A 16,537-nucleotide genomic window follows, 5' to 3' on the forward strand; every position below is an offset into this window, starting at 1 on the left:
CCGACCTCTACCCCTGACTTCACAAGCTTGCTCCCAAGAGCAGAGTGACATCAAAGGCTTGAGTCCTGCAAACTTGGGGGAGTGGAGGCCGCCCCCAAGCCAGGCTGCTGGGGACATGGGAGAAAATCCTCTGGCTCACCAGGGGCACCCGAGTCCTCGGGCGCCGCCGCCGACCCCGTCCCTAGAGCGCACTCCGCCTCTAGTGCGTCTGTCTGTCTGACTGCCGGCCTGACTGCTTATCTACTGGAGGAGGGGAGAGGCTACTCTATGTGGGTGTCTGTCTGTTTATCTAACGGAGAAGACGACGACTAGTATGTCTCTATATTTCCCTGCCTATCTATCTATCTATCTATCTATCTATCTATCTATCTATCTATCTATGTACTGGAGGCATAGGAGCAGGCTACTGTGTCTTTTTATCTGTCTGTCTGTCTGTCGTTTGGAAGAGGACATTAGTGTGTCTATCTTCCTACCTTCTTAATTGAGGTGTAGGAGGAGACAATTGTGTGATTGTGTGTGTGTGTGTGTCTGTCTATGTAAGTAACTATCAACCTTTCGAATGTGTGAGGAGGAGTAATTTAGGATATATGTGTGTTCCTAAATGGAGGAAGAGGGTAGAGTTTCTGTCTGTCTATTTATATTTCTATCTGTCTGTCTAATGGAGGAATCCTCCCAAGACTCATCTGACCTGGGGGGATGCCAATTGCCACCCTGAATCAGCAGGGGGCGCCCCCAGAGCATGCTGCGGAGTACACTGGGTGGAAATTCACAGGCTTGCCTGGGCAGCCCGTGCCCCCCGCATTCGCCATCTCTGCAGCCGCCCCGGCCCCGCCCCCGCCCCGCCCCCTGACCACCCCGCTACCGCATCCCGGGTGCAGGCCTACAGGGAGATGTGCATCTCCTGTACCTAGAGTAGCAGAGACCGACTCCAGGACCGGCCAAAGAGGAGATGGGAGCAAATACACGGGCTTGGTGGGGCAGCCCCGCCTCCTCACTGCAGCCTCTGGATGCACAGCGCTCGCCTCCGGGGGCAGGTGGACATGGAAACACGCATGCTGTGATCCTGGGGCAGGAGAGGCCGCCCCCAGGCCAGGCTGCTGTGGAGATGGGAGCAAACTGATCACCTAACCCGAGGCAGTCTGCCTCCCGCGGCGTCCCTTTATCCTGAACTCACCTCGCCATCATCCCAGGACCGTGCTGACAAGGACACCTAAATCCCTCAAACCTGGGCTAGCAGAGGTCGCCCCGAGGCCAGGAGAGGGGCAGATGGGAGGAAAATGACCAAGCCGGCGAGGCAGCCCCCTGAGCTGCTGTGCCGCCTCTTCTCTGCCCCCGACCCCTTCTCCTGACCTCACCACGCCCGCTCTCAGGAGCAGGCTGACTTCAATGGCTTGACTCCTACAAACGTGGGGGAGCGGACGCCGCCCCCAGGCAAGGCAGCTAGGAACATGGGACAAAGTCCCCTGGCTCGCCAGGGGCACCCTAGTCCCCGGTCACCGCCGCCGATCCCCGTCCCCAGAACGCACCCGCCTCTAGTATGTGTGTCTGTCTGACTGCCTGCCGAACTGCCTATCTATTGGAGGATTGGAGAGGCTAATTTATGTGTTTCCGTCTGTTTATCTAACGGAGGAGGAGGCGAATAGCATGTCTACATCCTTGCCTGCCTATCTATCTCTGTATGTATGTATGTATGTATGTATGTATGCAAGCATGTATGTAAGTATGTATGTATCTGTCAATCTATCTATCTAGAGGAGGGACAGGGGTAGGCTAGTGTGTCTTTTTATGTTTCTGTCTTTTGAAGGAGGAGTTTAGTTTGTCACTCTTCCTGTCTACCTGGTTAAGGAAGCAGATGAGGTCTGTGTCTGTGCGTGTGCGTGTGCGTGTGCGCGTGCGGGTCTGTCTATCTATGTATCTGTGAGTAAAGGGGCAGGAGGCTACTGTGTCTATCTATCAGTCTATATATGCGTGTCTTGGAGGAGGAGTAGGCTAGTACGTCTGTCTGTGTGTCTATCTATCAGATAACTATGTGTGTACGTATAATAGAGAAGAAGGAGGAGGCTACAGAGTCTGTCTGTCTGTCTGTCAGAGGAGGAGAAGACTCGTCTGTCTGTCTATGTGTCTGTGATCCTCTCTCGATCTGTATCTACTAAAGAAGAAGGAGGTGGCCCGTGTATCTGGCTATCTGTGGGTCTCTCTAACAGGAGAAGGTAGAGGCTAGTGTGTGTATCCATCAATCTTACTGACTATCTATCTAATGGAGGAAGAGAAAGAATGCATTAAGTTTGCCTAACTATTATCTAATGGAGGAGATTACTGTGTCTAAGAACCTGCCTAATTGAGGAGTAGGAAGAGGCTAGAGGGTGTGTGTGTGTGTGTGTGTGTTTATGTGTGTCTGACTATGTATGCATCTGTCTGCCTATCTAATTGAGGAGGAGCAGGAGGTTAGGACATATGGCTGTTTCTAAGTGGAGGAGGAGGCTAGTCTGTCTGTGTGTCTATTTGCCTGTCTGTCTGTCTGTCTGTCTGTCTAATGGAGGAGGCCTCCTAGGACTCGACCGACCTAGAGGGATGTCAATTGCCACCCTGAGGCAGCAGAGCGCCCACAAAGCATGCCGAGGGCTACACTGGGTGGAAATCCACAGGCTTGCCTGGGCAGCCCGTGCCCCCCGCATCCGCCCTCTCTGCAGCCGCTCCCGCCCCGCCCCTTCCCCGCCCCCTGACCACCCCGCTCCCTCCTCCCGGGAGCAGGCCTACAGGGAGATGTGCATCTCTTGTTCCTAGAGTAGCAGAAAGCGACCCCAGGACCGGCCAAGGAGGAGATGGGAGCAAATACACGGGCTCGGTGGGGCAGCCCCTCTTCCTCACTGCAGCCCAGGACGGCACCGCGCCCGCCTTCGGGGCGCAGGCTGACCTGCAAACATGCATACTGTGAACCTGGGGCAGGAGAGGACGCCCCCAGGCCAGGCCGTTGTGGAGATGGGGGCAAAGTGATCTGCTCACCCGAGGCAGTCCGCTCCCTTCGACGTCCCTGTCCCCTGAACTCATCTCGCCAGCCTCCCAGGACCTGGCTGACGAGGAGACTTAAATCCCGCATATCTGGGGTAGCAGAGGCCGCCCCCAGGCCAGGAGAATGGTAGATGGTAGGAGAATGACTAACTACCCGGGGCATCCCCCTTAGCCGCAGTGCTGCCTCCTCCTCGGCCGCCGACCTCTTCCCCGGACCGCCCCACGCCGGCTCCCAGGAACAGATGGGACTTCAAAGGCTTGAGTCCGGCGAACCTGGGAGAGCGGAGACCGCCCCTAGGCCAGGCCGCTAGGGACATGGGGGAAAATCCTCTGGCTCGCCAGGGGCACCCGAGCCCTCGGGCGCCGCCGCCGACCCCGTCCCTAGACCGCACCCTGCCTCTAGTGTGTCTGTCTGTCTGCCTGCCTGCCTGACTGCTTATCTACTGGAGGAGGGGAGAGGCTACTCTATGTGGGTGTCTGTCGGTTTATCTAACGGAGGAGAAGACGACAAGTATGTCTCTCTGTTTCCCTGCCTATCAATCAATCAATCAATCAATCAATCAATCTTTATCTATCTATCCATCTATCTATCTATCTATCAATGTACTGGAGGCATAGGAGCAGGCTAGTGTGTCTTTTTATCTGTCCGTCTGTCTGTCGTTTGGAAGAGGACATTAGTGTGTCTATCTAGCTACGTTCTTAATTGAGGTGTAGGAGGAGACAAGTGTGTGATTGTGTGTGTCTGTGTGTGTGTGTCTGTCTGTCTTTGTATGTAACTATCTACCTATGTAACGGTCGAGGAGGAGTAATTTAGGATGTATGTGTGTTTCCAAATGGAGGAAGAGGGTAGCGTTTCTCTCTCTCTCTTTATCTTTTTGTCTGTCTAATGGAGGAATCCTCCCAGGACTTGATGGACATGGAGGGATGCCAATTGCCACCCTGAGGCAGCAGAGGGCGCCCCCAGAGCACGCTGAGGGGTACACTGGGTGGAAGTCCACAGGCTTGCCTGGGCAGCCCGCGCCCCCCCCGCATCCGCGCTCTCTGAGGCCGCTCCCGCCCCGCCCCTTCCCCGCCCCCTGACCACCCCGCTCCCTCCTACCTGAAGCAGGCCTAAACGAAGATGTGCATCACCTGTACCTACAGTAGCAGATTCCAACCCCAGGACCGGCCAAGAAGGAGATGGGAGCAAATACACGGGCTCGGTGTGGCAGCCCCGCCTCCTCCCTGTAGCCTCTGACCGCAGAGTACCCGCCTCCGGGGTCAGATGGACATGGAAACATGCATGCTGTGATCCTGGGGCAGGAGAGGGCGACCCCAGGCCGGGCTGTTTCGGAGATGGGAGCAAACTGACCAGCTAACCCTAGGCAGTCTGCCTCCCGAGTCGTCCCTTTATCCTGAACTCACCTCGCCATCATCCTAGGACCTGCTGACAAGTAGACTTAAATCCCTCAAACCTGGGCTAGCAGAGGTCGCCCCGAGGCCAGGAGAGCGGCAGATGGGAGGAAAATGACCAAGTCGGCGAGGCATCCCCCTTACCTGCTGTGCAGCCTCTTCTCTGCCCCCGACCTCTACCCCTGACTTCACAAGCTTGCTCCCAAGAGCAGAGTGACATCAAAGGCTTGAGTCCTGCAAACTTGGGGGAGTGGAGGCCGCCCCCAAGCCAGGCTGCTGGGGACATGGGAGAAAATCCTCTGGCTCACCAGGGGCACCCGAGTCCTCGGGCGCCGCCGCCGACCCCGTCCCTAGAGCGCACTCCGCCTCTAGTGCGTCTGTCTGTCTGACTGCCGGCCTGACTGCTTATCTACTGGAGGAGGGGAGAGGCTACTCTATGTGGGTGTCTGTCTGTTTATCTAACGGAGAAGACGACGACTAGTATGTCTCTATATTTCCCTGCCTATCTATCTATCTATCTATCTATCTATGTACTGGAGGCATAGGAGCAGGCTACTGTGTCTTTTTATCTGTCTGTCTGTCTGTCGTTTGGAAGAGGACATTAGTGTGTCTATCTTCCTACCTTCTTAATTGAGGTGTAGGAGGAGACAAGTGTGTGATTGTGTGTGTGTGTGTGTCTGTCTATGTAAGTAACTATCAACCTTTCGAATGTGTGAGGAGGAGTAATTTAGGATATATGTGTGTTCCTAAATGGAGGAAGAGGGTAGAGTTTCTGTCTGTCTATTTATATTTCTATCTGTCTGTCTAATGGAGGAATCCTCCCAAGACTCATCTGACCTGGGGGGATGCCAATTGCCACCCTGAATCAGCAGGGGGCGCCCCCAGAGCATGCTGCGGAGTACACTGGGTGGAAATTCACAGGCTTGCCTGGGCAGCCCGTGCCCCCCGCATTCGCCATCTCTGCAGCCGCCCCGGCCCCGCCCCCGCCCCGCCCCCTGACCACCCCGCTACCGCATCCCGGGTGCAGGCCTACAGGGAGATGTGCATCTCCTGTACCTAGAGTAGCAGAGACCGACTCCAGGACCGGCCAAAGAGGAGATGGGAGCAAATACACGGGCTTGGTGGGGCAGCCCCGCCTCCTCACTGCAGCCTCTGGATGCACAGCGCTCGCCTCCGGGGGCAGGTGGACATGGAAACACGCATGCTGTGATCCTGGGGCAGGAGAGGCCGCCCCCAGGCCAGGCTGCTGTGGAGATGGGAGCAAACTGATCACCTAACCCGAGGCAGTCTGCCTCCCGCGGCGTCCCTTTATCCTGAACTCACCTCGCCATCATCCCAGGACCGTGCTGACAAGGACACCTAAATCCCTCAAACCTGGGCTAGCAGAGGTCGCCCCGAGGCCAGGAGAGGGGCAGATGGGAGGAAAATGACCAAGCCGGCGAGGCAGCCCCCTGAGCTGCTGTGCCGCCTCTTCTCTGCCCCCGACCCCTTCTCCTGACCTCACCACGCCCGCTCTCAGGAGCAGGCTGACTTCAATGGCTTGACTCCTACAAACGTGGGGGAGCGGACGCCGCCCCCAGGCAAGGCAGCTAGGAACATGGGACAAAGTCCCCTGGCTCGCCAGGGGCACCCTAGTCCCCGGTCACCGCCGCCGATCCCCGTCCCCAGAACGCACCCGCCTCTAGTCTGTGTGTCTGTCTGACTGCCTGCCGAACTGCCTATCTATTGGAGGATTGGAGAGGCTAATTTATGTGTTTCCGTCTGTTTATCTAACGGAGGAGGAGGCGAATAGCATGTCTACATCCTTGCCTGCCTATCTATCTCTGTATGTATGTATGTATGTATGTATGCAAGCATGTATGTAAGTATGTATGTATCTGTCGATCTATCTATCTAGAGGAGGGACAGGGGTAGGCTAGTGTGTCTTTTTATGTTTCTGTCTTTTGAAGGAGGAGTTTAGTTTGTCACTCTTCCTGTCTACCTGGTTAAGGAAGCAGATGAGGTCTGTGTCTGTGCGTGTGCGTGTGCGTGTGCGTGTGTGCGTGCGGGTCTGTCTATCTATGTATCTGTGAGTAAAGGGGCAGGAGGCTACTGTGTCTATCTATCAGTCTATATATGCGTGTCTTGGAGGAGGAGTAGGCTAGTACGTCTGTCTGTGTGTCTATCTATCAGATAACTATGTGTGTACGTATAATAGAGAAGAAGGAGGAGGCTACAGAGTCTGTCTGTCTGTCTGTCAGAGGAGGAGAAGACTCGTCTGTCTGTCTATGTGTCTGTGATCCTCTCTCGATCTGTATCTACTAAAGAAGAAGGAGGTGGCCCGTGTATCTGGCTATCTGTGGGTCTCTCTAACAGGAGAAGGTAGAGGCTAGTGTGTGTATCCATCAATCTTACTGACTATCTATCTAATGGAGGAAGAGAAAGAATGCATTAAGTTTGCCTAACTATTATCTAATGGAGGAGATTACTGTGTCTAAGAACCTGCCTAATTGAGGAGTAGGAAGAGGCTAGAGGGTGTGTGTGTGTGTGTGTGTGTTTATGTGTGTCTGACTATGTATGTATCTGTCTGCCTATCTAATTGAGGAGGAGCAGGAGGTTAGGACATATGGCTGTTTCTAAGTGGAGGAGGAGGCTAGTCTGTCTGTGTGTCTATTTGCCTGTCTGTCTGTCTGTCTGTCTGTCTAATGGAGGAGGCCTCCTAGGACTCGACCGACCTAGAGGGATGTCAATTGCCACCCTGAGGCAGCAGAGCGCCCACAAAGCATGGCGAGGGCTACACTGGGTGGAAATCCACAGGCTTGCCTGGGCAGCCCGTGCCCCCCGCATCCGCCCTCTCTGCAGCCGCTCCCGCCCCGCCCCTTCCCCGCCCCCTGACCACCCCGCTCCCTCCTCCCGGGAGCAGGCCTACAGGGAGATGTGCATCTCTTGTTCCTAGAGTAGCAGAAAGCGACCCCAGGACCGGCCAAGGAGGAGATGGGAGCAAATACACGGGCTCGGTGGGGCAGCCCCTCTTCCTCACTGCAGCCCAGGACGGCACCGCGCCCGCCTTCGGGGCGCAGGCTGACCTGCAAACATGCATACTGTGAACCTGGGGCAGGAGAGGACGCCCCCAGGCCAGGCCGTTGTGGAGATGGGGGCAAAGTGATCTGCTCACCCGAGGCAGTCCGCTCCCTTCGACGTCCCTGTCCCCTGAACTCATCTCGCCAGCCTCCCAGGACCTGGCTGACGAGGAGACTTAAATCCCGCATATCTGGGGTAGCAGAGGCCGCCCCCAGGCCAGGAGAATGGTAGATGGTAGGAGAATGACTAACTACCCGGGGCATCCCCCTTAGCCGCAGTGCTGCCTCCTCCTCGGCCGCCGACCTCTTCCCCGGACCGCCCCACGCCGGCTCCCAGGAACAGATGGGACTTCAAAGGCTTGAGTCCGGCGAACCTGGGAGAGCGGAGACCGCCCCTAGGCCAGGCCGCTAGGGACATGGGGGAAAATCCTCTGGCTCGCCAGGGGCACCCGAGCCCTCGGGCGCCGCCGCCGACCCCGTCCCTAGACCGCACCCTGCCTCTAGTGTGTCTGTCTGTCTGCCTGCCTGCCTGACTGCTTATCTACTGGAGGAGGGGAGAGGCTACTCTATGTGGGTGTCTGTCGGTTTATCTAACGGAGGAGAAGACGACAAGTATGTCTCTCTGTTTCCCTGCCTATCAATCAATCAATCAATCAATCAATCAATCAATCAATCAATCTTTATCTATCTATCCATCTATCTATCTATCTATCAATGTACTGGAGGCATAGGAGCAGGCTAGTGTGTCTTTTTATCTGTCCGTCTGTCTGTCGTTTGGAAGAGGACATTAGTGTGTCTATCTAGCTACGTTCTTAATTGAGGTGTAGGAGGAGACAAGTGTGTGATTGTGTGTGTCTGTGTGTGTGTGTCTGTCTGTCTTTGTATGTAACTATCTACCTATGTAACGGTCGAGGAGGAGTAATTTAGGATGTATGTGTGTTTCCAAATGGAGGAAGAGGGTAGCGTTTCTCTCTCTCTCTTTATCTTTTTGTCTGTCTAATGGAGGAATCCTCCCAGGACTTGATGGACATGGAGGGATGCCAATTGCCACCCTGAGGCAGCAGAGGGCGCCCCCAGAGCACGCTGAGGGGTACACTGGGTGGAAGTCCACAGGCTTGCCTGGGCAGCCCGCGCCCACCCCGCATCCGCGCTCTCTGAGGCCGCTCCCGCCCCGCCCCTTCCCCGCCCCCTGACCACCCCGCTCCCTCCTACCTGAAGCAGGCCTAAACGAAGATGTGCATCACCTGTACCTACAGTAGCAGATTCCAACCCCAGGACCGGCCAAGAGGGAGATGGGAGCAAATACACGGGCTCGGTGTGGCAGCCCCGCCTCCTCCCTGTAGCCTCTGACCGCAGAGTACCCGCCTCCGGGGTCAGATGGACATGGAAACATGCATGCTGTGATCCTGGGGCAGGAGAGGGCGACCCCAGGCCGGGCTGTTTCGGAGATGGGAGCAAACTGACCAGCTAACCCTAGGCAGTCTGCCTCCCGAGTCGTCCCTTTATCCTGAACTCACCTCGCCATCATCCTAGGACCTGCTGACAAGTAGACTTAAATCCCTCAAACCTGGGCTAGCAGAGGTCGCCCCGAGGCCAGGAGAGCGGCAGATGGGAGGAAAATGACCAAGTCGGCGAGGCATCCCCCTTACCTGCTGTGCAGCCTCTTCTCTGCCCCCGACCTCTACCCCTGACTTCACAAGCTTGCTCCCAAGAGCAGAGTGACATCAAAGGCTTGAGTCCTGCAAACTTGGGGGAGTGGAGGCCGCCCCCAAGCCAGGCTGCTGGGGACATGGGAGAAAATCCTCTGGCTCACCAGGGGCACCCGAGTCCTCGGGCGCCGCCGCCGACCCCGTCCCTAGAGCGCACTCCGCCTCTAGTGCGTCTGTCTGTCTGACTGCCGGCCTGACTGCTTATCTACTGGAGGAGGGGAGAGGCTACTCTATGTGGGTGTCTGTCTGTTTATCTAACGGAGAAGACGACGACTAGTATGTCTCTATATTTCCCTGCCTATCTATCTATCTATCTATCTATCTATCTATCTATCTATCTATGTACTGGAGGCATAGGAGCAGGCTACTGTGTCTTTTTATCTGTCTGTCTGTCTGTCGTTTGGAAGAGGACATTAGTGTGTCTATCTTCCTACCTTCTTAACTGAGGTGTAGGAGGAGACAAGTGTGTGATTGTGTGTGTGTGTGTGTCTGTCTATGTAAGTAACTATCAACCTTTCGAATGTGTGAGGAGGAGTAATTTAGGATATATGTGTGTTCCTAAATGGAGGAAGAGGGTAGAGTTTCTGTCTGTCTATTTATATTTCTATCTGTCTGTCTAATGGAGGAATCCTCCCAAGACTCATCTGACCTGGGGGGATGCCAATTGCCACCCTGAATCAGCAGGGGGCGCCCCCAGAGCATGCTGCGGAGTACACTGGGTGGAAATTCACAGGCTTGCCTGGGCAGCCCGTGCCCCCCGCATTCGCCATCTCTGCAGCCGCCCCGGCCCCGCCCCCGCCCCGCCCCCTGACCACCCCGCTACCGCATCCCGGGTGCAGGCCTACAGGGAGATGTGCATCTCCTGTACCTAGAGTAGCAGAGACCGACTCCAGGACCGGCCAAAGAGGAGATGGGAGCAAATACACGGGCTTGGTGGGGCAGCCCCGCCTCCTCACTGCAGCCTCTGGATGCACAGCGCTCGCCTCCGGGGGCAGGTGGACATGGAAACACGCATGCTGTGATCCTGGGGCAGGAGAGGCCGCCCCCAGGCCAGGCTGCTGTGGAGATGGGAGCAAACTGATCACCTAACCCGAGGCAGTCTGCCTCCCGCGGCGTCCCTTTATCCTGAACTCACCTCGCCATCATCCCAGGACCGTGCTGACAAGGACACCTAAATCCCTCAAACCTGGGCTAGCAGAGGTCGCCCCGAGGCCAGGAGAGGGGCAGATGGGAGGAAAATGACCAAGCCGGCGAGGCAGCCCCCTGAGCTGCTGTGCCGCCTCTTCTCTGCCCCCGACCCCTTCTCCTGACCTCACCACGCCCGCTCTCAGGAGCAGGCTGACTTCAATGGCTTGACTCCTACAAACGTGGGGGAGCGGACGCCGCCCCCAGGCAAGGCAGCTAGGAACATGGGACAAAGTCCCCTGGCTCGCCAGGGGCACCCTAGTCCCCGGTCACCGCCGCCGATCCCCGTCCCCAGAACGCACCCGCCTCTAGTATGTGTGTCTGTCTGACTGCCTGCCGAACTGCCTATCTATTGGAGGATTGGAGAGGCTAATTTATGTGTTTCCGTCTGTTTATCTAACGGAGGAGGAGGCGAATAGCATGTCTACATCCTTGCCTGCCTATCTATCTCTGTATGTATGTATGTATGTATGTATGTATGCAAGCATGTATGTAAGTATGTATGTATCTGTCAATCTATCTATCTAGAGGAGGGACAGGGGTAGGCTAGTGTGTCTTTTTATGTTTCTGTCTTTTGAAGGAGGAGTTTAGTTTGTCACTCTTCCTGTCTACCTGGTTAAGGAAGCAGATGAGGTCTGTGTCTGTGCGTGTGCGTGTGCGTGTGCGCGTGCGGGTCTGTCTATCTATGTATCTGTGAGTAAAGGGGCAGGAGGCTACTGTGTCTATCTATCAGTCTATATATGCGTGTCTTGGAGGAGGAGTAGGCTAGTACGTCTGTCTGTGTGTCTATCTATCAGATAACTATGTGTGTACGTATAATAGAGAAGAAGGAGGAGGCTACAGAGTCTGTCTGTCTGTCTGTCAGAGGAGGAGAAGACTCGTCTGTCTGTCTATGTGTCTGTGATCCTCTCTCGATCTGTATCTACTAAAGAAGAAGGAGGTGGCCCGTGTATCTGGCTATCTGTGGGTCTCTCTAACAGGAGAAGGTAGAGGCTAGTGTGTGTATCCATCAATCTTACTGACTATCTATCTAATGGAGGAAGAGAAAGAATGCATTAAGTTTGCCTAACTATTATCTAATGGAGGAGATTACTGTGTCTAAGAACCTGCCTAATTGAGGAGTAGGAAGAGGCTAGAGGGTGTGTGTGTGTGTGTGTGTGTTTATGTGTGTCTGACTATGTATGCATCTGTCTGCCTATCTAATTGAGGAGGAGCAGGAGGTTAGGACATATGGCTGTTTCTAAGTGGAGGAGGAGGCTAGTCTGTCTGTGTGTCTATTTGCCTGTCTGTCTGTCTGTCTGTCTGTCTAATGGAGGAGGCCTCCTAGGACTCGACCGACCTAGAGGGATGTCAATTGCCACCCTGAGGCAGCAGAGCGCCCACAAAGCATGCCGAGGGCTACACTGGGTGGAAATCCACAGGCTTGCCTGGGCAGCCCGTGCCCCCCGCATCCGCCCTCTCTGCAGCCGCTCCCGCCCCGCCCCTTCCCCGCCCCCTGACCACCCCGCTCCCTCCTCCCGGGAGCAGGCCTACAGGGAGATGTGCATCTCTTGTTCCTAGAGTAGCAGAAAGCGACCCCAGGACCGGCCAAGGAGGAGATGGGAGCAAATACACGGGCTCGGTGGGGCAGCCCCTCTTCCTCACTGCAGCCCAGGACGGCACCGCGCCCGCCTTCGGGGCGCAGGCTGACCTGCAAACATGCATACTGTGAACCTGGGGCAGGAGAGGACGCCCCCAGGCCAGGCCGTTGTGGAGATGGGGGCAAAGTGATCTGCTCACCCGAGGCAGTCCGCTCCCTTCGACGTCCCTGTCCCCTGAACTCATCTCGCCAGCCTCCCAGGACCTGGCTGACGAGGAGACTTAAATCCCGCATATCTGGGGTAGCAGAGGCCGCCCCCAGGCCAGGAGAATGGTAGATGGTAGGAGAATGACTAACTACCCGGGGCATCCCCCTTAGCCGCAGTGCTGCCTCCTCCTCGGCCGCCGACCTCTTCCCCGGACCGCCCCACGCCGGCTCCCAGGAACAGATGGGACTTCAAAGGCTTGAGTCCGGCGAACCTGGGAGAGCGGAGACCGCCCCTAGGCCAGGCCGCTAGGGACATGGGGGAAAATCCTCTGGCTCGCCAGGGGCACCCGAGCCCTCGGGCGCCGCCGCCGACCCCGTCCCTAGACCGCACCCTGCCTCTAGTGTGTCTGTCTGTCTGCCTGCCTGCCTGACTGCTTATCTACTGGAGGAGGGGAGAGGCTACTCTATGTGGGTGTCTGTCGGTTTATCTAACGGAGGAGAAGACGACAAGTATGTCTCTCTGTTTCCCTGCCTATCAATCAATCAATCAATCAATCAATCAATCAATCTTTATCTATCTATCCATCTATCTATCTATCTATCAATGTACTGGAGGCATAGGAGCAGGCTAGTGTGTCTTTTTATCTGTCCGTCTGTCTGTCGTTTGGAAGAGGACATTAGTGTGTCTATCTAGCTACGTTCTTAATTGAGGTGTAGGAGGAGACAAGTGTGTGATTGTGTGTGTCTGTGTGTGTGTGTCTGTCTGTCTTTGTATGTAACTATCTACCTATGTAACGGTCGAGGAGGAGTAATTTAGGATGTATGTGTGTTTCCAAATGGAGGAAGAGGGTAGCGTTTCTCTCTCTCTCTTTATCTTTTTGTCTGTCTAATGGAGGAATCCTCCCAGGACTTGATGGACATGGAGGGATGCCAATTGCCACCCTGAGGCAGCAGAGGGCGCCCCCAGAGCACGCTGAGGGGTACACTGGGTGGAAGTCCACAGGCTTGCCTGGGCAGCCCGCGCCCCCCCCGCATCCGCGCTCTCTGAGGCCGCTCCCGCCCCGCCCCTTCCCCGCCCCCTGACCACCCCGCTCCCTCCTACCTGAAGCAGGCCTAAACGAAGATGTGCATCACCTGTACCTACAGTAGCAGATTCCAACCCCAGGACCGGCCAAGAGGGAGATGGGAGCAAATACACGGGCTCGGTGTGGCAGCCCCGCCTCCTCCCTGTAGCCTCTGACCGCAGAGTACCCGCCTCCGGGGTCAGATGGACATGGAAACATGCATGCTGTGATCCTGGGGCAGGAGAGGGCGACCCCAGGCCGGGCTGTTTCGGAGATGGGAGCAAACTGACCAGCTAACCCTAGGCAGTCTGCCTCCCGAGTCGTCCCTTTATCCTGAACTCACCTCGCCATCATCCTAGGACCTGCTGACAAGTAGACTTAAATCCCTCAAACCTGGGCTAGCAGAGGTCGCCCCGAGGCCAGGAGAGCGGCAGATGGGAGGAAAATGACCAAGTCGGCGAGGCATCCCCCTTACCTGCTGTGCAGCCTCTTCTCTGCCCCCGACCTCTACCCCTGACTTCACAAGCTTGCTCCCAAGAACAGAGTGACATCAAAGGCTTGAGTCCTGCAAACTTGGGGGAGTGGAGGCCGCCCCCAAGCCAGGCTGCTGGGGACATGGGAGAAAATCCTCTGGCTCACCAGGGGCACCCGAGTCCTCGGGCGCCGCCGCCGACCCCGTCCCTAGAGCGCACTCCGCCTCTAGTGCGTCTGTCTGTCTGACTGCCGGCCTGACTGCTTATCTACTGGAGGAGGGGAGAGGCTACTCTATGTGGGTGTCTGTCTGTTTATCTAACGGAGAAGACGACGACTAGTATGTCTCTATATTTCCCTGCCTATCTATCTATCTATCTATCTATCTATCTATCTATCTATCTATCTATGTACTGGAGGCATAGGAGCAGGCTACTGTGTCTTTTTATCTGTCTGTCTGTCTGTCGTTTGGAAGAGGACATTAGTGTGTCTATCTTCCTACCTTCTTAATTGAGGTGTAGGAGGAGACAAGTGTGTGATTGTGTGTGTGTGTGTGTCTGTCTATGTAAGTAACTATCAACCTTTCGAATGTGTGAGGAGGAGTAATTTAGGATATATGTGTGTTCCTAAATGGAGGAAGAGGGTAGAGTTTCTGTCTGTCTATTTATATTTCTATCTGTCTGTCTAATGGAGGAATCCTCCCAAGACTCATCTGACCTGGGGGGATGCCAATTGCCACCCTGAATCAGCAGGGGGCGCCCCCAGAGCATGCTGCGGAGTACACTGGGTGGAAATTCACAGGCTTGCCTGGGCAGCCCGTGCCCCCCGCATTCGCCATCTCTGCAGCCGCCCCGGCCCCGCCCCCGCCCCGCCCCCTGACCACCCCGCTACCGCATCCCGGGTGCAGGCCTACAGGGAGATGTGCATCTCCTGTACCTAGAGTAGCAGAGACCGACTCCAGGACCGGCCAAAGAGGAGATGGGAGCAAATACACGGGCTTGGTGGGGCAGCCCCGCCTCCTCACTGCAGCCTCTGGATGCACAGCGCTCGCCTCCGGGGGCAGGTGGACATGGAAACACGCATGCTGTGATCCTGGGGCAGGAGAGGCCGCCCCCAGGCCAGGCTGCTGTGGAGATGGGAGCAAACTGATCACCTAACCCGAGGCAGTCTGCCTCCCGCGGCGTCCCTTTATCCTGAACTCACCTCGCCATCATCCCAGGACCGTGCTGACAAGGACACCTAAATCCCTCAAACCTGGGCTAGCAGAGGTCGCCCCGAGGCCAGGAGAGGGGCAGATGGGAGGAAAATGACCAAGCCGGCGAGGCAGCCCCCTGAGCTGCTGTGCCGCCTCTTCTCTGCCCCCGACCCCTTCTCCTGACCTCACCACGCCCGCTCTCAGGAGCAGGCTGACTTCAATGGCTTGACTCCTACAAACGTGGGGGAGCGGACGCCGCCCCCAGGCAAGGCAGCTAGGAACATGGGACAAAGTCCCCTGGCTCGCCAGGGGCACCCTAGTCCCCGGTCACCGCCGCCGATCCCCGTCCCCAGAACGCACCCGCCTCTAGTATGTGTGTCTGTCTGACTGCCTGCCGAACTGCCTATCTATTGGAGGATTGGAGAGGCTAATTTATGTGTTTCCGTCTGTTTATCTAACGGAGGAGGAGGCGAATAGCATGTCTACATCCTTGCCTGCCTATCTATCTCTGTATGTATGTATGTATGTATGTATGTATGTATGTATGTATGTATGCAAGCATGTATGTAAGTATGTATGTATCTGTCGATCTATCTATCTAGAGGAGGGACAGGGGTAGGCTAGTGTGTCTTTTTATGTTTCTGTCTTTTGAAGGAGGAGTTTAGTTTGTCACTCTTCCTGTCTACCTGGTTAAGGAAGCAGATGAGGTCTGTGTCTGTGCGTGTGCGTGTGCGTGTGCGTGTGTGCGTGCGGGTCTGTCTATCTATGTATCTGTGAGTAAAGGGGCAGGAGGCTACTGTGTCTATCTATCAGTCTATATATGCGTGTCTTGGAGGAGGAGTAGGCTAGTACGTCTGTCTGTGTGTCTATCTATCAGATAACTATGTGTGTACGTATAATAGAGAAGAAGGAGGAGGCTACAGAGTCTGTCTGTCTGTCTGTCAGAGGAGGAGAAGACTCGTCTGTCTGTCTATGTGTCTGTGATCCTCTCTCGATCTGTATCTACTAAAGAAGAAGGAGGTGGCCCGTGTATCTGGCTATCTGTGGGTCTCTCTAACAGGAGAAGGTAGAGGCTAGTGTGTGTATCCATCAATCTTACTGACTATCTATCTAATGGAGGAAGAGAAAGAATGCATTAAGTTTGCCTAACTATTATCTAATGGAGGAGATTACTGTGTCTAAGAACCTGCCTAATTGAGGAGTCGGAAGAGGCTAGAGGGTGTGTGTGTGTGTGTGTGTGTGTTTATGTGTGTCTGACTATGTATGTATCTGTCTGCCTATCTAATTGAGGAGGAGCAGGAGGTTAGGACATATGGCTGTTTCTAAGTGGAGGAGGAGGCTAGTCTGTATGTGTGTCTATTTGCCTGTCTGTCTGTCTGTCTGTCTGTCTGTCTAATGGAGGAGGCCTCCTAGGACTCGACCAACCTAGAGGGATGTCAATTGCCACCCTGAGGCAGCAGAGCGCCCACAAAGCATGCCGAGGGCTACACTGGGTGGAAATCCACAGGCTTGCCTGGGCAGCCCGTGCCCCCCGCATCCGCCCTCTCTGCAGCCGCTCCCGCCCCGCCCCTTCCCCGCCCCCTGACCACCCCGCTCCCTCCTCCCGGGAGCAGGCCTACAGGGAGATGTGCATCTCTTGTTCCTAGAGTAGCAGAAAGCGACCCCAG

The sequence above is a fragment of the Vicugna pacos genome, unplaced genomic scaffold (assembly GCF_048564905.1).
Source record: "Vicugna pacos unplaced genomic scaffold, VicPac4 scaffold_111, whole genome shotgun sequence".
NCBI classification, from domain to species: Eukaryota; Metazoa; Chordata; class Mammalia; order Artiodactyla; family Camelidae; genus Vicugna; species Vicugna pacos.